General features: G+C 34.5%; 1 protein-coding gene across 1 annotated transcript in view; it reads left to right on the top strand.

Annotated features, from left to right (window-relative positions):
- Positions 1-22,321, top strand: part of Src42A (Tyrosine-protein kinase Src42A) — a 119,382-nt gene that overhangs the window by 88,862 nt on the left and 8,199 nt on the right. The gene's annotated exons all lie outside the window — the stretch shown is intronic.

Genomic DNA, 22,321 nt, shown 5'->3' with positions numbered 1-22,321 from the left:
ACAAGGTTTTTCTTGTTTTTATAGTGATTGAATTTCATTGATTTATAAAGATTAGATCTTGCAGTATTAGTCATTTATACCAGTTTATGTACGGGGGTTATAAAGAGCATTTTGAACCCTGAAGTTATTTGTTAGGCATGATTTCTTCGTGAGTTCAGTTTAGCTCAGTTGTTTTCTATAGAATGCCAAGAATAGTTACGAAATAAAAATAAAAACTATATGAAGTAGAGGAATAAAGCAGTTAGAATAGAATGATGCTTTACAGTGCTCCCCCACTTTTTCATGGGCATAGGTTCCAGAAAATTCTTATAAATGCTTACAACTGAAAAATACCCTGTATCCCTTAAACTAAAATGCTTATAAATGCCTATTTTAACATTTCACTGCCAAATTTAATAGTTGAAACAAAAATATACCTTAAACTATCATACCAAAACAATTTACTGTAATATTTCAAACAAAAATACACACTAAACCATCACCCCAAAACACCCAAAGTCATCTTAGATTACCCCCATACAACTGTTACTCTTAAGTATATACACCCCTAAAATGCTTATAAACATGATTTACCAATTTTCAGATGTTAATATTAATGTAAATATAGCATAATATCTATAAAATGTTCAATACAAATTAAGTCTGTTTTACAGAAAGTTTGACCACTAATCAAGCTATCGCTGCATAAGTAAGCATAGCCATTTTCCCTTATAGTATTGAAGTCGTTCCGTTTTCCTTTTACATAGGTAAAAACAATTACTGTCACTAGTGTATTAAATATTTTTACTGTTCATCTCTCTCTCTCTCTCTCTCTCTCTCTCTCTCTCTCTCTCTCTCTCTCTCTCTCTCTCTCTCTCTCTCTCTCTCTCTCTCTCTCTCTCTCTCTCTCTCTGCCTGCACGTATGTTTATTTGTTTTGTACAGTATAGTTTTATAGATAAGTGTGATGTTACTTTGTCGTTCGTTTTTTCATATTTTCTGTGTTTTAATTATACAACTTTTTGCATTTCAATAAAAGCAGACTGGCAAATGAAATTAAAATAATTTTCGAATCATCGTAAACTTGTTCAGCTCATTCCGTGGTGGGGAGCCCCAGAATGAGCTAAACAGGTTTAAGCTTTTAAGCTCATTCTGGGGCTCCCCACCCAGGAATGAGCTTAATAACTTCGAGCACGATGATTCACAACTATTTTAATTTTATTTACCAGTCTGCTTTTATTGAAATGCAAAAGTTTGTACAATTACAGCATGGAAAATATGAAAAAATTAATGACAAAGCAACATTGTTTATCTGTAAAACTATACTGTACAAAACAAATAAACATACATGCACAAAAATCAATCTCTGTTATTTCAGTGAGAGAGAGAGAGAGAGAGAGAGAGAGAGAGAGAGAGAGAGAGAGAGAGAGAGAGAGAGAGAGAGAGAGAGAGAGAGAGAGAGAGAGAATTAGTGGTCAAACATTTTGTAAGACATTTATTTAATTTGTATTGAAGATTGATTTAATTTGTATTAAAAATTTTATAGATATTTTGCTGTTTACATTAATATTATTTGAAAATTAGTAAATAATTTGTTATCATAAAAATGTATTTAGTTGTGAAAGTACAGTAATTAGTGAATATTGCTCCATGAAAAAATTCTCAAATTGGTTAAAGTTCCCTTATAAAATTGAAAGATATATTCCACAAAAATCCACAACAAAGTGAAGCGTGAAGAAGTGAAACTCGTAAAAGTGGGGGTCCACTGTATTCATACTACTAAAAGTCATGTGGGAAATATTGGAAGTTTGCCATAAGTTTCGTAAGCTTTTAGTACAGATAGACCTTCACTAATCTGACACCACTGGGACCTTAGGGGTCCCACATTGATGAAAAATATAAGTTACCAAAGTATTACATCTAAACAATAACTACCTGTTTATCACTCTAAAAAAATATCACATCATGCTTTATCATGTAGTGTTTGACCTCATATTGTTTGACAAACTCACCATAAATTTGTATTATCACACCCTCTGTGTACAGTCCTGATTTTCTAGGCAGTCCACAGCTAGGCTACATTTGGCTCTATTTTGCATTAGAACATTTAGCTACACTTCGCACTTAAATTATTAACATAGGCATTCAAGATATTAAGTACTTTGAAAGGCTGTTACTGCAGTGCAGATATGTTTCTATGCATTTGAAAATGAACAACAAATAAAAAAATCGTTAATGACGAATAATAAATGTGGAAGAAATATGCGTTTTATTTCCAGTACATGAATGGCATCAAAATATTGGGCTACAAGTATAATACAGTATAATGTAATATAATACAAGGCTTTAACATATAAATTACTACGATGTGAGATAAGATGTCTTACCGTACATGCATTTGAAACTCAGTAAAAAAAAGGAAACTAAGGCTTGTAATAATGAACAATAAATTTCAAAGAATTATGCATTTTATTACTAACAAGCAAGATGTTAGTTTATTGTGAGTTTATAAGGTAAATTTTCAGTAAATTGACTAGACAAGACTCACCTACTTCAGCCGTATGTACTTCAGCCATATAAGAATGGATCTTTTTAAAAATGTTCACAAGAACAGTATTAATATAGCATAAAATTGGTGAGCACCAGCTAGGGAGGATTTACTTTATATTTCCAGCGTATACTATGTCAGATGACTCTCCTCTACCCCCACCTTCCTAATGAAAACATACGTATACTTGCATAGGTATTAGTACAGAACAAAACCAAAAATCGTATTATACAAAATATATCATGTATTGAAAACTGAATAAAAAAGTCTTATCAAAAATAAATATTAAAATCTGTACCTTCACTAGTTTGTAGTTGATAACATCACTAATTTTAGTATGTTACTGAGCATAATCATAAATAATTCGTATGTTAGTGATGAAATGTGTAATTTTATCAGCATTCTATTATTTTTATATTGGTTTTCAAGTACAATTGACAGTGTTCAAAGAGAGGATTTTTATTTTTTCCTCCAGTCATCTATTTCCTACATTAGCTGAATTTACTCCTATTCCCAGCTATTTGTAAAAAACTGAATCAAAAGTATTTTTAAATGTATTTGCAAGTATCGTACTGTAATTAGAGTATTAATAAAAAAAGATTAATTAAAGCATTAATAAAGAAAATTGCGGATGCTTAAATATGATCAGAAACTAGTTTAAATTTAAATGTTCATGAGATTAGTGGGTAACTTCCCATAAATGCAGTTGACTTGCTTGTTGGTGATGAAATGTATATTTCCCCAGTTTATTTTAATCACTGCTTTTTTATCTTTTACTTTCAAATGCGAATATTATTTTATGGTTTATCATAAGTATATTGTAGTTTAAAAGCTTAAGGGGAGTGCCACTGCCTTAAGGCCCCATTATAAACTAAGTGAGCATTGCTACCTTATGATTGAGGGGATTTGCTTCAGATTTTTACCATCTATTAACCTTCACAGTCTGGACTAAATATATTTTAAGCACACCCATGGACTGGGCTAAATTTAAGGATGGCCATTTTAAATTAAAAAAAATGCACACAAACCAATGGAAAGAAAAAGATATGCATTTGCACATAGTATAAGAAAAAAATTCAAAATAAGTTTCTGTACCTTCCTCGGGAAGTTGAAAGTGAATATTTCCAACCCTGCATGGGACCTCTTTTTACGAAAGACAGTCGTAAAAGTATGCTAATTTTACCATGCTATAAATGTTTTTTTAATATTTTTTTATCTTTTGTAAAATTATAATTACAGCTTACACAATATCATAACAGATAAGAACTAAAATTAGTAACAAATTCTGAGCATGTTTATTGTAAAATATTTACGAGATGACCTGGGTTAGGGAGCAGCAGTACATTCTCCTGTTACATTGCAAGCCAGACTGACCTCTCTCTATCCTCTACTGAGTTATTAGAGACTGGCCGTGTGAGTTGCCAGGAGTCAATTATGGCTCATGGAAGTGATCGAAACATTTTTCCCACAAAATTCATTCAAACTGAATGGTGCAAAATCTTGAACATACAGTATATGTATGTTACCTGAACTTCACCACAAAGTTATATGTAAACATATATGTATGTATGTTAATCGTCCACAAGGGGTTAAACAACTAATACTGACAATACCTGCATAAGGAAATAAAAAAAATTTGACCAAAATTTATAAATTTTGTAGTAAAAAAAAAAATGCCATTTTTCATAAATATACATAAAAAAAAAAGTTGCTGTCCAAGACAGTTTTCTGTATGAGAGACCAAAGATATATAGTTATACTACATACTGTGAAAGTTTCGTTGAATTTTGTTCAGTCTTCTTCTTGGGATGTTTGTTTACTTTTTTGAAATGTAAGTTTTGAGAAAACATAAAATCTTTTTTTTTTTCCTTATTTCGTATAGATAGAAAGCTTATATTTTCATGCAGTTTCTTCATATAAGAAACATCCCCTGAAATTTACAAAATAATCAGGGGAGAAGAAATATGCTTCGTACTTCAATTTCTCTTGGGTGATTGACGTTCATGACATTTCTCCAGTGGAGACTCTTACCTTTTGTTCTGATTTCTTGTCTTTTCAGTTCTCATTAGTGCATACAGTTTTATATGTTTCCCTTATAATACATCTCGTTTTTGTTCTTATTATGACAGAAAAAATTTTACTCGGAAATGCACTAAAAAGCCAGGCGTGACATAACGCACAAAGTACACTGTGACGCTATATGATGCACGCGATGGAAATGTTGCCATGTACTTACCTATTTTATTTTTATTTGTGAATAGACACCCTGTAAAGATATCCGGGGTAAATAAAATATATTCATTCTATTTTTATCATTTGTCAAAAAAAACTTAACTCATAAATTATTTCACTTATGATAATTTATGATAACATAAATTTCATATAGTGAATAGGGATAAGGAAGATTGCTATTCATTTGCATATGTTTGTACGTCTGGATGTAGCATGTTGATTTACATATCATGGTTATTTTACTGTACAAATAAGTCACGAAATACAAGACTAAAAAAAAGTCAAGATTTACAAAACGTACATGCAAAATGTTTGGTACAGTACATGTGTGGTGCCACTTGGACGAGCGCCAAAAGGGACGTGAAATTTGGGCGAGTTAGTCTTATCTCACGTTTTCCTCGATACTATCACTAGAGAAAACAGAGATATTTTAGTGGGTAATACAAGTATATAAATTATTTCAAACTAAACAGGATTAGAAAATATACAAAGTTTTTGTGCTAATTTGTTGCTCACAGGGTGATAAAAGTGGTGAATAAAATTGTTAATAAACCCATCTAAAATTTCATTTTTGGAATAACACTTCAGGATATGTTTATTTAGACATAAAACAGTCCAAACTCCGTATATGCATGCATTGCGGTTTAATGCTTTGATTAGGAATGTAGCCTATCCTTTGTGCTGCAATTTTAATATGACACACACACACACACACACTATGTTTTCCAGAGCATAGGATGCACTTCATTTATTCACTAGAGCCAAAGCTGAGGTTAAGTAATAGTAAGTTAGATGTAACTGCTAGAAAACCAGCATTTTTCTCATGTTTGTGTTTGCAAGACAGAAGTTTACAGTGCACCAAAAGCTTACATGATATAGTGCTGTCAAAACAATGTGTTGTGCCCCAGGAAATTTGAAATCTGCAGGAAATTAGTGAAGGAACTGGATTGCAAGTGGGGAGATTAATGGCTGTCTATCTGTATCGTATATAGGATGTTGAGCTCAAAGAAAGTTTACTGATGAGCTGATAGAAATTAAGGAGTAGCTTGCTTAAAAAAAAGAGAGAGGAAAAAGTTAAAATTTTATCTTTCGCATCTAATTTTGAAAGAACAGATGGTAGTTTATCATTTATGTATGGAAAACTGGCTTGTCACTCAACTGATGAAAAATTTGGTGTAATGATAGGCTATAGCATAAATAACTGCCTTGTTACTCAACTGAGGGAAAATTTGAGTTAATAACATGGTTTACATAAATGTCATAGTAAAGTATCCCACAGTTATTTAGAGGTATTGGGAATGTCATAGAATTTATATTTTCCTGTGATAAACTGTCATGGGATACTTTTAAAAAGAGTTTTGTGCATATTAGTTAATATTGTTTGAATGCAATAATCATATTTTTATTTCACCAATATTTTGGTACTTATATAACTCAGAATAGAAAAAAAGAGTATGAGAGAACAGATTGTAAGTATTCAGAGTCACATTTTATTATGATCTTTTCCTAAGACATTTACTAATAGCTTTCGAAATCCAGTGTGTTATGGAAATTCATATGAAGGAAGAATATGCTTATAGTTTGTGTTATTAGGCTATAGGTTTCTGTCACATTCTGTTTTTTACTCCATCAAAAATATGTTGTCCTTGGTTGAAGAGTATTCATCAGTTTCACACTAATTTTGAATTAATTTTGTCTTGAATTTATGTTGTAGGTGAATGTTCCGACAGTTATTTGTTATCTTTGATTTTGTCAAGTATTATTTGTTTTTCTTTTGCCTTTTTGTATGATTTGAATTTGTATCTTTGTTGAGAGTTTAATAGAGTTGCATTAATGAAATGTTCAGATTGTAGAGAAGGTACATGGCCTAGTTTTGGTACTTTTTTGTATATTAACTGAGATTGGCTCTTTTTGCATGAAAATAAGAATGTAAAATTATCTTGTAAGGTTTTAAACATTGAGACATAAGATTAGTGTTATGTGGATGATAAGTAGTGTTTTTAAGAACGACAGTTGGCAGTAACCCTCCAGAATTTTCCACATTTTGAATATATGTCATAAATTTCATTTGGTTCATGCTTTTAAAAGCATCAGTGACTATTAAGCTACTGGTATTTATTAGAGATCCTCTGGTTTTTATTAACAGTACAGCATTTTCACTGAGATGTAATTTATTTTCCTTCAGACCCAGGTTCTGTTAAAGCTATTTTTTACATGTGAAACAGCAGATAATGAATATTGTTTTGTGGGTCATGGGATTACCACCCATTATTCACAGCATTAGCTGTAGGCCAAAATCTTTTCCCCTAATGTGAATGTCGAAAACAAGTCAGTGTAATATTGCAAAAACAAACTGCTTTTGTATATTGGTATTTTACCAATGTTTCATCAAATTTTAATTGAGATTGATATGAATATAATTGAAATCTCCCCTGAATATGTTTACTAAATTATTGTGCCGTAACCAGGAGATGAAAGTTTGCAGTACTAGTAAGACAGGCACCCAAAAGTGGATTTTAAGGAACATTTGTTTTAATTTGGTATGATAGTTTATGAAATAATACTTGAGCATGTATATGGGAAACCACTGCACAAAGACATTATCAGGTTTTTAATGGGAAAAGAGTAACATTGGAGTACATTCAAAATGTAGAGGGGTACTAGTTTCCAGTTGCTTTGCTTCCTTCCTTAATTTTTCATCTGTTGGTCATTTGTCACCCAGCTGTCCACCCTTCTTTTAATATACTAACGCTGAAATCTTCACCTCTTTTAAGAGGACATTCTATGGGCCATCCTTGTAAATCTTGAAATTTGGCTCAGTGGTCTAGTTAAACTACACTACGTTGATAACCTGTATACCTTTATATTATATTTACTCTTCATCATGGGGTACCAAATGCAGTGTTCTTGGCATGGTAGTCTGTAGTTAGTACTAAAGGTTTGCAGCATTCCTTGTAGGCCCCAGCTGCATTGCTTATTGCCTTTTGTTTTTCTTCCAGTCCCTTTAATCTCTTCCTACTTTGTTGCCCATCTCTTTAACTTTACCTTGCTCCAGTTCCCACCTCTCATCTTTGAACAATTTCCTTCAGGCTAGCTCTGTGACTTGAGAGGAATGACTTTTTTCCCCCAGCTCTGTGACTTGAGAGGAGTGACTTTTTTCCCCTCTTTAAAATGATAATCATAATGCACTAGAGCCTGTCAAATAGAATGCTGAGTAAAGAATTTTGTCATGTTTAAAGTTTCGTGACTCTTTATTTACCAAAGTTGGATTTTGTAAGTTGGGCGCTACCTTAGTTTCCCTTTAGAAATGTGTTGCTGTTTTCTGCATCAAATTTAGTTTTCCTGGGAAACAAAGATCACATGGAGTGTACATTTAGGATAATCTCGGGGTTTTCATTGTGACTAGAACAACATTCTCTTAAGTGACTGTAAGGATTATTATTATCATTCAGATGAACCCTATTTATTTGGAACAAGCCCACAAGGGCCATTGACTTGAAACACTAGCTTCCAAAGAATATGGTGTTCATTAGAAAGAAGTAACAGAAGGTAATGGGAAATACAGAAAAAGGAGATCGGCTATTAGAAAAACAGATAAATTAAGAAATCATACACAAATAAAAATGTAAGTCAATTATTAAAATGCAAGGATAATTGTATTAGGGTAGTAATGCATAGCACCTTTGCTTGAACTTTTGAAGTTCCAGTTGCGTAATATCCTCAGAGAGACCATTCCACACTTCAGCGATGTGAGGAATAAAGAACCCCTGGAACTGAGAAGTTTAACAGCGAGGCTGTTTACTGCATATTGGTGCTGCTTTTCAGATAATTTGGTTGCTCTCAGCAGGAAAAGGGGATCAGGGATCAATTGTGAATGTGAAAGATTCATAAGCTGTTAAAATACAGCTTATGAAAAATTGAAAGAAGAAGACCATCTGTTGATGGTCCAAGTCATAACTGCTAATATTAAGAAGCAGAAACTTATCACCATGAGCACTGTATGTACAGGAGATAAATCTCTGGCAGAAGCAGACATCCACACGAGAGAACAGTATTCTAGTAAAGGAAGGACAAATGACCTAAAACAGGGGCCTTACATAATATAATACCCAACTTTCGTGCGGCATTTGCTGGCACGTTCATAAGATGTTTCACAAAAGTAAGAGGGAATCAAAAGTTACACCTAGAATAGTTAAAGCCTCAGATTCATTCAGCAGAGATCTGCTAATCAACAGGGTTTTCGTTATACCAGAGTTCAGCCTCATACCCAGCTGACTACACTATTCAGTAATCTGGTCCATGTCACAGTTGAGACTAAGGGCAGCTTCATTTCTTATAAATGGAGACTTTACTACTCCCACAAGTGTTGCATCATTGGCATACTGGACAATCTTGTTTTCCAGACCAGCAATCATATCACTTGTATACAATAAAAATGACAATGGACCAAGAACACTACCCTGTGGAACTCCAGACACAATAGGTTTTAGTTTGCCAAGGATCCCATCAACAGCAACTCGCTGCTGCCTACTTGTAAGGAACTCTTGAAGTAATCCTAAAGCATATCCACCCACTCTAAGATTCTGAAGTTTATAAGTAAGTGCCCTAAGATTTATCAAATCAAAATTAGCAATAAAGTCTATTTGAATAACTCTACACACAAAAACCTTGTCTAGGTTCTCTTGCAAATGGCATGTCAAACCTGGCATTGCAGGTACCTGACTACTTCTTGTATGCACATTGACTGTTAGCTAATAATCACATAGGTTCCACATACTTATGTAGTGGCTTAAAAATAAGTCTTCCTGCAACTTTGGAGAGCACGGGGAGAATAGAAATTGGCTTGTAGTTAATGCAGTTTGCAGATATGCCATTCTTAGGAACAGGCACTGTATTGCTAAGCTGGTGCTCATCCACAAAGATACTACTTAAGCCTAAAAATCTATAGAATCTAGTAATTTTGGGGGACAACACACTAGAAACCGTTTTAAAAAACAAAGGGAAGAAACTGCCAGGATCCTCTCCACCCCAGCTATCAAGATTATCAAGAATTTTCTCAACATCCCGGGAGTGAAATACAAATTTTGTAAGAATAGGTACAAGATGACAAGTATCAGGGAGAGAAACATCCTCATCTGATTGAGTTTAGTTTCTGCTGTATTGCTGTCTTGATTTTTGAATGAAGTAGACTAGCATTGCACTACCTTTCCTAAAGCAACTATTCTCAGTAGTTAGACATTTCAGTTCTTTAGTGTAGCAATAATATTTTACAAAGGGCTTCTTCATACAGAATTTTTTAATACTCATTATATAGTGTTGATTGAAATCCATTAGTTGTTTATGATCAGTGAAATACTGTTCTTTTGTCTTTTATGATGATAATGAATGTTATTTTAGGTGCAAAAAAATTCGTCTCTTGAAGCCATATGCTGTAGTATTGTATAGGAATGATTGTAATTTATAACCACTTGATCCCCAAAATAAGAATCAAAATAGTAGCTTTAAGGGACTTGTAGTTTACAGAAAAATTAGGTAAGTTTTAAGATGGTTCTGTTTAAAGAAATCTGTCAGTGAAAATGCTGCATTATAAAAAGTAAATACATATCTGTTGTGGGATTAAAAAATTCCTTAAGTGAGAGAATATGGAGGATTTCTGCAAATGGGTAGAGCTGTAGTTGGCAGTGTCTTCTCAAATTAACAAGAGCTGAGCATTGTTCCAACTGAGATCTTCCTGTGGCTTAACCTGACAACTGTAACAGGTCATTGCATTATTATGATCATAATTTTATTTTTGGAAGTCAATGCAGTAACCCTCTCTTCTTTCTATTCTTCTATCTTTAAGAATAAGGTAAGACCAATTTGAAATTTCCTTGTAGCTCATTTCCCCTTAGAGAGAGTGTGTGTGTTTGTGTGTGTGCGCGTGCGTGCACATTTGTGTACATTGTGGTGAATAAGGGGAGTCTTCTCGATGTTTTATACTAATTTTTTCATTATGGTGAATTTTGACTAATTTTTAAAACCCTAGTAACAGTTTTAATCTGCTTCCTGGAGGAGCCAAACATTTCTTTTGTCAGTCCTCAAAACCCCAGTAACAGTTTTAATTGGCTTTATGGAAGTGCCAAACATTTCTTCTGTCAGTCCTGGCCCTTTCAAGATTTTGGAATGAAGCTTGTGTGTTTCATAGGTACCTTACTTACTATTAGTTTTCTTTTTAGATTAGTGTTTGGTGTAAAGGTTTTGTTCAGTATTTGTTGGTATTTTAATTTTATTTTGATATACTAGGAGCCTTTAGGTGCCACAGTTAGGAATTGGGCAAAAAAGACAATTGAGTTTTTGGTTAAAGCTTCCTCATACTCCTATTCAGTATTTTTGCAGAAAATGCATGAGACAAAAGATATTGGAGAAAACTTTTCACATGTGTAAATTTATAAAGAGGAAATGTGCCATAGAGCCATTAATGAATGTTGTATTTGAGTGATTGTTCTTTCTTTATAGTCATTTGTCTTTCACAAATGCATAATTATGCTCATCCTCAAAATGTTGTAATATCCATTCTGTGAAAAGGCATAGGACACTTCCGAATGTGTTGTGGTTAACTTTGTTGTTGAGTTGATTTTAGCTGACATCTTTTTTGGTAAGTTCTAATAAGGAAGAAGCCTTAAGTTTCATTTTCATGAGGTGTTTGTCAATGTGCTTTGAGTATTAATAGTATGTAATGACCCACAGGAATATGGGAATTTCACTGAGAACTTTTTGTTGTGGCTTTGTATTAAGTCATTACTAGACTGAGATAACAGAGGGAAATTTAATATGAAGTATCAGGAAGGATGTACTGTATTAGATTTGTTATTTCTTTGACTTTTGTTTTGGATGTGCAGTTCAGAAATTAATGTCAGCTTGTGAAAAATTCTTTTTAGGATATGAATGACAATAGGTAAAATTTGAATGGTTTTATTGTAATTGTTGTTAAGGACAGCACAGTCATTCCAAAATCTTACTACTATAATCAGTTTTAATTTCTTCGTTGTAATATGAGCTTATTTATGGCAGTTACCAAGAATGGTAAATTTTGTTTCAGAAAACTCAGTCTGTTATAAAAGTAAAAAAAAAAACTTTGAAGTCCCTCTAAATGTTTACACATTAAATGACATCGTCTCTAAATGTCATACATTTCATGAAGTCACATCCAGTGACAAAGGTAAGACCATCCTTAAATATGCTCACTTTGCTTTCACTTTTTATTAGAGAAAATTTTTTCAAGTAAAATAATAGTAAACAACAGAGATGGTGATGTGAGTTTTGTTTGTTTGTAGTGGCTCTCTCACAAAGATGACTTGATATACTGTACAGTATATATTAGTTTGTCATACTGTTCACTTTCATGTTAAAAATGCTGGTCATGTTTTTACCATGTTTTTAAGGATAATAGATATGATACTGCATTTGTTTCCTAAGGAAGTAGATACCCGTTAGTTTGCTAGAAAAATATTAGAATGTTTCATGGTAAAGCTGTTCACCAGTAATTACTGTCTTGCTTAAGGAGGTACTATTGACAGTGGGCTTTGTATGGTACAATTCAGGGGGTGCTGAAGGTTTTATGCAATATCTTTCCACTCCTTGTTCTCTGCTGTCATGCATCATCCATTCCCATTGTTCCCTAACTGACTAGCTTGCCCACATATTTGACTTGCTCCAGTTTTCATCTCTCATATTTATAGCAAATCCTTTAGGCTTTCGGAGAGTTTAAAATATAGTGCAAATCCTTTGGGTCTCAGTTTACAAATAGAGTGAATCTTTTGGGTCATTTGAGTTACAAATGTCCCTCAGTGGCCTTGGTAAACTTTTAAAAAAATTAGATTTTAACCCTTCTTTGATATCTGAAATAAATAGGAATAGTTCTAATGTATTGGTTGGGAAATAATGAAAAAAAAAATCCAAACTTAGTTCAATACAGGTAAACCAGCGTAAGCCAGTTACTCATATACGTGACAGCAAAAGTTTTTCACACACACACACACACACACACACACTGCTTTCATTTAATGTCTTGAATAGTAAAGACTTATAGTGCATGGAATGAAATTTAGAGAAATCTCTCTCTCTCTCTCTCTCTCTCTCTCTCTCTCTCTCTCTCTCTCTCTCTCTCTCTCTCTCTCTCTCTCTCTCTCTCTCTCTCTCTCTCTCTCTCTCTCTCTCTCTCTCTCTCTCTCTCTCTCTCTCTCTCTCTCTCTCTCTCTCTCTCTCTCTCTCTCTCTCTCTCTCTCTCTCTCTCTCTCTCTCTCAAATACCTTTGTTGGTTTAATTTGACCCCTTAGTTTCTTCTTTAGGAGGCCTTTTTCATAAAATGGGTGCACTCAAACACATAATTAATGAAGGTGATCCATAATAAACAATATTAGATTAAACAAATTCAAGTTTGGCTTTTTGTTATTATCATACCACTTCTCATCATGGTGCCAACTGCATTACAATCAGTAAATGACAGAATACTGTATATGGAGTAATGGGCATATTAGTAACAAGCAGATCATGCCCAGTGTTGGAATTTAGAGTTAATCATATAAAAAATGAATGAAATGCACAATTGTTTTTGACTCATTTTAGGATTGGAGACTTTTTGTGACCCTTGGAATTTTTATGAATATCCTACATGATCCATATACATACAAAATGTAAAATAAAACTGAAACATTGTTTGTTTGAGTGTCAAAAATGTTTTAGAAACAAATAAGAAATGCCAGTTAACCCAATTATGAAATTTTCAAGGAGTTGTAATTTTTGATCAGTAAAATACAAGCTTTATTATTAATGAAGCTAAATCCTTCATGCCAGCCCTGTTGGAGCTAAACAAATTAGCTCAGTGGTCTGGTTAAACTACTTGATAATACTATTCAAAACAATAAAAGGCCAATGCACTGTTATGGTTTTGAATAGAGATTTTTGCTCTTTTCAAGCACTTGCATTAACATCATTGCTCCGTCCTGCTGACTGCCATCTACCCTTGTAACCTCACTTTGTTAACATTAGCATTTAATTTACTCCTCAAACACTAGTCACAATAGTATCTCGACTAGCAACTAACATTTTGTTGATATATAAATTTCAGTCATTCACACGTCATTCATGACCCCTCTTTCTGTTGCTTGACCATGCTGCCACATTTCTCTTGTTAACCATTTATCCATTTCTCCTTCCTTTAAAATTAAAGCCATTGAGATATAGTGCGCCTTTGTCTTTGACACAATTTTCAACCAGACCTATCATTATTCATGTCAAAACATGCTAACAGCTGTATATTCACAAAGTTTAAAAATATCAGTACCTTCTATATTGCACTTGTAAATTTGATCATATCTTTATTCCAGTCCACATACTGCCATTTCCCTTACCTCATAGTAAGTTTTCATAGAACTATTGCCCAAGAAACACTTCCACAGACACCATCTTTGTGTGAAGCCACACTGCTCAATTCCATTATTGTTCCTTTAAACAGTATTATTTTCTCCTCAGTAAAAACCCTACCATACACTATACCAGTTACGCTAATTAGTTACGCCCTTACAATGACTACCTGTCACCTTTGCTTTTATACAGATAACCTTAATCCTCAATTTTGCTCCCAAAGAATTTTAAATTTACATGTTAATCCCTTCCACTTGGCATTACTTCAATCTGCTTCTGTTTTATTACATTCAACCACTATTGAAACCTTGAATAGGCAGCAGGTAAGAACAACTTTGGGAAAAATAGGAACTGCAGTCGAGTTAACTCGGTGAAAGTGAACACAGTATATGTTTGAGCATTCAGTGTCAGGAAAGAATGAACTGCAGATATCAAAAAAAAAATATGAATTTATATATAGGAAGTTAGGTAGAAAGAAGCAAGGATAAAAGCAGTAAATGAAGATAAATTAAGACATATTTTCTTGTGAAATGGTTGCAAGACATGACAGGATGAAATTGGCATGCTAATCTGGGATGCTATAGCAACTCTGTATGATAGAAGTTGAATGAATGAAAGGTAATTTGTGAATTCTCAGTATGCTCAGCACAAACACAGAGACCGAAATAAACCTGATCATGTTGTATTAGTTTTTTCTCACGAGAAAATACAGCTTTGGAGACAAACCGTGGTGTGGTGAGAGAGTAAATCTATGAGGAGAGGCCATGAGGGGGAAGTGGTACTGAAATTCAGCAAGAAACCAGGAATAACAAGTCCTGAATAATGTATAAGAAAACCAGAGAAAGGTTGATGTGAAAGGGGCATAGTATATAGAAAATGACAGTAGAGAAATTTAAGATGAAAAGAAAAGAAAGAGGTACTGTAATAATTGAGGCTGTAGAAAAACATCTAATTAAAGAGCTGAATACAAACTGGAGGATGTTTTACCCAGTGGATCATCTTTTTCTCCTACAAATGGATCGTTGTGACTGGTTTTTATATGTGAGACGCAAAATAGTGATTTTGTAGCAAAATTTTGGTTTTAATCAAATTTTTTTAGCATAAAGTAATTAAACATGGTTTGTTGGACAGTATCACATACACTGGTGAAAAGTTTTGCCACAACTTTAGTTTCCAGTTATGTTTTATGAGTTTGTGTTTTTGTGAAGGAATGCTCACATTAAAATCCTTTTCAGTAAATAAGGTAAATGCAATTTTGTTTTGGCTAAATTTGGTAAGGTGTTTTTCATCATTCCTGCATACAGATAGAATTTTAAGGTTTTAAAGAAATTACCATTTGAATCATTTGGTACATGATCAATAAATATGTAGCTAGATAGAATTTTGATCAGTTTAACACTGAGTGAACTATGTTTATAGGGGATGTTAAGTGACTGAGTACGAGTGAATTTACCGCATGACTGTTATGGATGATTTAGTCCTCTTAGTAAACTAGCATTTTTCAGAAAATATTTTATATTCTTTTAATGCATTACTGTAGCTCCTTGTTATGTTGCTGCCTTTTGGGTTTGAGCTTTAATTGTGTAGAATTTAGCATTAAGTGTATAAAATTGTAGGTGGTAGGTGATTTAGATTTGTAATTAGGTAAGCATGAAATTTTTCTGTTCCTCTATTATTTGCAGGTGTGTGGTTACACTTGTATCTGAAACTTTTGGTGCAAAAATTCTTTCCTCTTCAATTAGTAGAGCATGAAATTATCATTTGTTTACTGGTTATTGGTTAGTACTCAATTTTACTCTTATTTTTTCACAAGGTTGTCAAATTATAGAAGACGGTTTTCTTTTAGAAATGTGATATGTATAATTCTGTCATATGTGTGAATTTTTAAAATATGGATTACTTTTTATTTGTATGAAAGTATATGGAAATTTTTAAATGTCATAAAGATCCAAGGTCAACGTTTATTATATAAAAAAATGGATTTTTTTACCCTTCACAGCAATATTTTGGTGTTTTCATTCCTCATTTCATTTGTCAAACTTTTGACAACATTAAATATACCTTACCATTTTGTCCTGCTTGAAATTCCCAGATAATTATATTATGAAAAATACTATAAATATAGCCCCCAGTAACAAGCGTCTTGGGAAAAATGCATTTTGCAGTTTAGATTTGGACTCTGCCAGTGGTGAGAGGGTAGACTCAGTATTGGTAGTGATGGTTCCATATATAATATTTGTAGTAGGCCTACTTCATTTTTCTCTCTCTCTCCCCCCCTCTGTAATATTGGGAGTCAGATCTTTTGACTCTTTTTGCTGTATACCACTTTGCTTAATCCTTCACCAAAATTCATATCTACAAAATACCAAAATTCATATCTACAAAATCCAGCTATGTTTGTTCCCCCTAATCTTTTTTCGAATATCAGTATAGCCTGTAATGAAACATTTCATAGAGTGGATCTATACTAACTTTGTCATCAACATTCCTATACATGTAGATGTTGAATCTACTTTGTATAATAACGTTTTCTTCAAACATTCTCCATTGTCATCTTATTCTTTGATTTTGTAATTGTTTAATTCCACCAACCTTGCTCTTTTCTAACTATCTTACTTCTTTGCCTTGTGGCTTTGAAATCTTTTCTCTCAGTTTGCCTTGTGGTTTTGGAATCTTTTCTCTTGTATGATGAAGTTCTCTGCCTAAATGACTAAATTTAATTATGAGTCTCTTACCTTGTTTCGTATCAACAAGATGAAAGAAATTACCCAACACACTACACAATTTCTTGATCCTCATGACTTTGCCTCTGACTTCTTGATCTTTTCAGTGTCTTGAATCAACCTAACCGTGCCTTTAAAATTTTTCCTTTGTGGATATTAGTCTGTTTTATTCACATTACTTTGTTCTTCATCTTTCCCCTACTGATTCCCTCCACACAGTGCCAGTTTGATGCATGGTCTATCCTTGACCTCCAATTTCTGCTTATCAGTGGCCGTAATCACATATTGGCACCAGTACATACCTAACAGAGGTGCCAGTCGCCGATTTTCAGTTATTGGCGATTTTCTTTTATTGTCACACTGTTGGAATGGAACCCCTGCCGATAACAAGGGACTGCCTGTATTTGGTTATATTAACTGGGTGACTTGGATAATTATTTGATGCTTTTAATGTCTGATAGCCATTTGACTGTGGCAAAATGCTCTGTTGCCAAAATTATGCATAGAGCTTTTTGTATTCTCACATTCTGCCTTTCATATTTCTTTATCACTGCCCTTCTGCTGACTGCACTGTCTCAAAATGACTTATCATTCCTTATTGTATTCACAATTTTTGGTGTCTATGCTGCTTCTGATCTTTTCTTGAAGAGATGAAGTGATCAAGTTGCTAAATCTACCCAGAAATATTGTATTCATTGCTTAAATGCCATTGATTATTTTCATATCAGTTATTAAAGCTTATCATGGGGACTTGTTTGTCCATATGTAGAGTATTCTCATACTGCTTTTTTTGTGACTCAACCTTCATTCCTTAAGAAGCAGAAAGGTCAGTCACTGTCTTCCTGGTTAATCCCCACCATCCCTCCTTGTCTTTGTTTTTCTCAGGTCTGGTCTACATTAAGAGTATTTGCTGTTACAAGCAAGTTTTCAAGGATATAGGGCTGTTGAAGGAATTGTCTTTTTCTGAAACAGCTTGTTACAATTTCTTTCAGAATACCTTTTTTCTGTTCAGTACTTCCATTATTTATAGTAGTTGTTGAAGTGCTTTTAAATTCAGTGAAACATTATGCTTAGAAATTTTTAGTGTATTTTTGGTGTATTTTATGAGCAAGAATAAGATTGTAAAGAATTACTTGTATCTTTCTATGCTAGAAAGTGGGGGGGGGTTAAATTACAATCAGTTGTTTATTGTAATTGCTGGATACAAAAATTTTGTTTTAAAAATTTTATGAACCATATGGTAGTTTCCTGATGATATTTTAATAAGGACCATGAAAATATTGTAGATTTTTAGATACCCTACATTAATAATGTGTCAGTTCATGCACAAGTTTTTTAAAAAATGCATGCACTTATTATAGTTTTCGGATTGTGTGTTTCAGCATCTGGTCTGAAAGCATTTGACTTTAACCAACGGTCTTTTGATCAAATTCAGAAATGCACTGATTTTTGTATTTTTTCCTTGTCACTGCTTGCATTTGTGAGACTTTGTTCAGATAATTATCAAATTGTTAGAATTATAAAACATACTAAAACCAGACCACTGAGTTAAGGTTCTTAAACTCCCTGTGGGAGTTCATGAAGGGTTTGTTCTTGTATAAGAATTTTATTTACCCAGTGAGTGACTAAATGAAAATTGTTAGGTTTATTGAAAATGTTGAAGGTTCTGGCAAAGTAATTTTCAAGGCTACAGGTGACAAAGTGATTCCCCTTCAATTACCACACTTACTCAGACCTTTCTTTGGGACTTTAATGATCACACCATTCTTCCAACCTAATGGTATTATTCCCGTCACCCATATCCCATTGAATAATATCTTCAAGACAAATACTAATCTATCCTCCTTCACTTTAAACATTTCCGGGAATAAACCATCCTCTCCTGGTGCCTTACAATTCTTTAACTGTTTTATTGCCTTTACTACTTCCAGCCTGATCTCACCTTCATCAATATTTAAATCTTCCTGAGCAGGCGGTATATCCTCTTCTGAGGGGACTGGTCTATTAAGAACTGACGCAAAGTGCTCTTTCCATCTATTTCTGATTTCAACATTTTTGGTCAATAAATTACCTTCCATATTCCTGACTGGTATATCCTTACGCTTACCAGCACTGCCAATCAGCTCTTCAGTTGCTTTATATGTTATCCTTTGACTCTGACCGACATTTTTATTAATTAATTTTTCATTTTCCACTACCTTTTCATTAACATCTTTTTTCTCTCTTACTTAGTCTTGTAACTTCTGAATCCAAACTCAAGTACTTAGTTCTTGCTAATTCAAAATCTTCGTCACTAACAAAATGCATCTAACTCCTCAATTTTGCTTCACCTCTCTTTTTGATCATACCCCATGTTTCCTCAGACATCCACATCTTTTTCCTCAATCTGAGTCTCCTGATCGCACAACCAGCAGCCTCATGTTAAGCTTTATTCACATCCCCTGACATCTCATGTACACTTCTCTCTCCCTTCTCCAGTGTTTCCAACACCAAAAACCTGTTTCTGCATTTTATTCTGAATTCCTCCTTTTCCTCTCCTTCCCTTCTAGGCATATCAATATCATATCTATCAACAGCAGGTTTTCCGTTCCTCTGACTTTTTAGTTTGTCTCATTTTTGCAATGCTGAGCTGATGATCACTACCAATATCTGCTTCCCGATTAACACGAACATCTAGCAAAGAGCTGCTATGCCTTTTACTAACTGCAATATGATCAATCTGATTTTTATATTTTCCACACGGTGACACCCATGTCGTCTTGTGTATATTGCGGTGTTGGAAAAGTGTGCCCCGATGACTAAGTCATTTGCTAGACAGAAACTCCCAAACCTTACTCCATTTTTACTCATCCTACCACCGACACCCATTTTACCCATACAAGCCTCAAATCCCTCATTCGAGCAGCCCATTATTACATTGAATCCGTGCTCCTAAGTCAAGAAGACTTTCTTATGCAGCACATGAATTGAGTGGATGACAGGAATCCAAGAACCTTATTCAGGGACCAGGTAATGAGAAACCTTGCAGGAGCTGACCTGTGAAGTGTAAAAGACTGGAGAATGGAATTAACAGTTTCTATATTAGAATCAATTCCAAACCATAAGGGAAGGGTTCTGCCAATGCTGCCTTGTATGCCATGATTGTTGAAATAGCAAGGCACTTGACCTCAACAGATAATGAAATATAGAGCTGTTGTAACAGATGTTATCTGGGCTCTCAGTTGGGGGGGGGGGTAATCTAACCACATTTCCCATACGGACTGGTATGCTGGATAGATGAAGTCCGTAGTTTGCACTAGGTACCTAGCAATGTTAGGCACATTATCTTCACAGCAGACTAGATTTAAAATTTCACGTGAAGGTCAATGATCAGAAAGGAGGATGTGTAGATGACTTCCCATTACAGCAATATAATCTATTCTTTTGCCTGTTGTGGAAGAAATAAGGAATCAGTTACCGTTTGGCTAATTCAGGGCTACTAGGCAAGCTGTTCCGATGAAAGCTAGTAGATTGTTCAAAGCTTTGAAATCTGGGACAGTGAAGGAAGAAGGTATATGTCCTCCATTTGTTCCAGTCTGTAGGAATGCATATCTTGCTATTGCCTGAATGTCCAAGTTTAGAGACACACACTGGAAGCTTATGGTTCTTGCATGTGGCAAACCGGTCCACTTCCGGATTGTGGAAGCATGTGAGCAGTTACTGACATGAGAGGAGCTCATCATGAACCTAACCTCTTTATAGAAGACATTGCAGTGATATGTCTAGGACCTACAAAGTGTGAGTCCCTTTTGGAGGTTTCAATTTTCTGAGATGAAAAGACAACCAATAGCGCCAAGAAACTGGTATGACTCTCCCTCCGAGCAGGTGACCATTTTCCCCCCTAACTGACAGTAACAAAATTGACTAATATTATTGCCTTAATGCTGAATCTCACTTTGTTAAACAAGAAAAAACAGCAAAGAATTACAGCGTAGCCTAGCAATCTATTCCTAACTTCTCGCCTTGCAAGAGGCTTACTGGTTCCTAATTTAAACAAAAATAAGCCTGCCTGTTAAAAGTTTAAGAAACTAAAACATTTGAAAGGTTCTTAAAACTAAGTACAGTACTTAGCTTGACTTGTGTAGAGTTGGAGAATAAAGTGCTTAGTCAAATGCGATTCCGGAGCACATCCTGTAGACAAGTGAACTCTTGGATAGACCACAGTGTAATGCAGATGGTGTCAACTTGTTGCCACATCTGGGCAAGTGTAACATAGAGCCTAGGTAATCGTGCAGGATAGGAGATAGAGCCCTCCTGTCCTGAGTCCTTTATATTCTACCACTTTGGCAACAAGCATTATAAGAGAATTCTTTGTAATTGGTTGGTCTGTTTTATGGAGACCAGGGGGGACCATGAGTGTAACTCTTTGAGGACTCAGAGCTGTTATGCCATAAAAAATATTGGGTATTAAGTTATACTGTAATCATAACTCACAAATAGGGCCTCAACTTACGGCGGGAGGTCCGTTCCAGTGCCCCGCTATAAGTTGATTTCCGCCATAAGTCGGTGTTTCACCCTTATCAGCACGTATGGCACTGTAACTTGATGCCTATTCTTGCCGTATATTTTCATGACTACATTTTTTATGATAAAAAAACTATTTACAGTACTAATTTTCAGATATTAATATTAAGATTAGTAATAAGATTAAATAATAGTTTTAAATAATAATATAATAATAATAATAATATTGAATTATATAGGTACAGTACTCAACAGTGATGAATATTGATTAAAAATGATGATGATGAATTAGCTGTGCAGTCCAATGAATGACGATAAAAATATGAATGCACAGCAAAGCAGAGGAGTCACGTCTCCTCTAGGGCCACCTCTTTTCCTTCTTCAGCTGCTTCTTCAGGCACATCTTCAGGGGTTTCGAGAGGCAGCATCATGTTGACGTACTTCCTCATGCTGACTAAGAGGTTATTGTTGGGCTCCATGGCAGCATTAAGGGCATTGGAAAAATTAGTGGAGTGTTCCATATAAGGATCCCATTCTTCTACCATCTGCTGCAGCTGCTTGCCTTTCCCTATGATTCGGGACAGACATTCCATATCTTACCAACCCTGGTCCGTCGGGGGGTCAGAGAGTAAATGAAGGAGGGTGGCGATTTCTTTGCCACCAAGGGCCCTTGCAAGGATTCTCCCCTCTTTGTATTCTTCAATGAAGTAGATGGTACTCTCGCTCAGGCCATAATGGGCGGCTACTTCAGCATAGTTTTTCCCTTCACTCAACATTATGATAACTTTTACCTTCTCCTGGTGTGTCACGACCTTCCTCGGGCGCTTAGGTTCTTGTCCAGATGCCGTAGAAGAAGCAGGGCATTTAGGAGGCATCTTGGGGCACAACTCAAAAAGATACGCACTGATTAAAATACACTGAAATGAAAAGTTGTG

This window comes from Macrobrachium rosenbergii, chromosome 3, assembly GCF_040412425.1.
Source record: "Macrobrachium rosenbergii isolate ZJJX-2024 chromosome 3, ASM4041242v1, whole genome shotgun sequence".
Taxonomy (NCBI): domain Eukaryota; kingdom Metazoa; phylum Arthropoda; class Malacostraca; order Decapoda; family Palaemonidae; genus Macrobrachium; species Macrobrachium rosenbergii.
The sequence above is the reverse complement of the archived record's forward strand: the minus strand, read 5'-3'. Positions and strand labels throughout refer to the sequence as shown.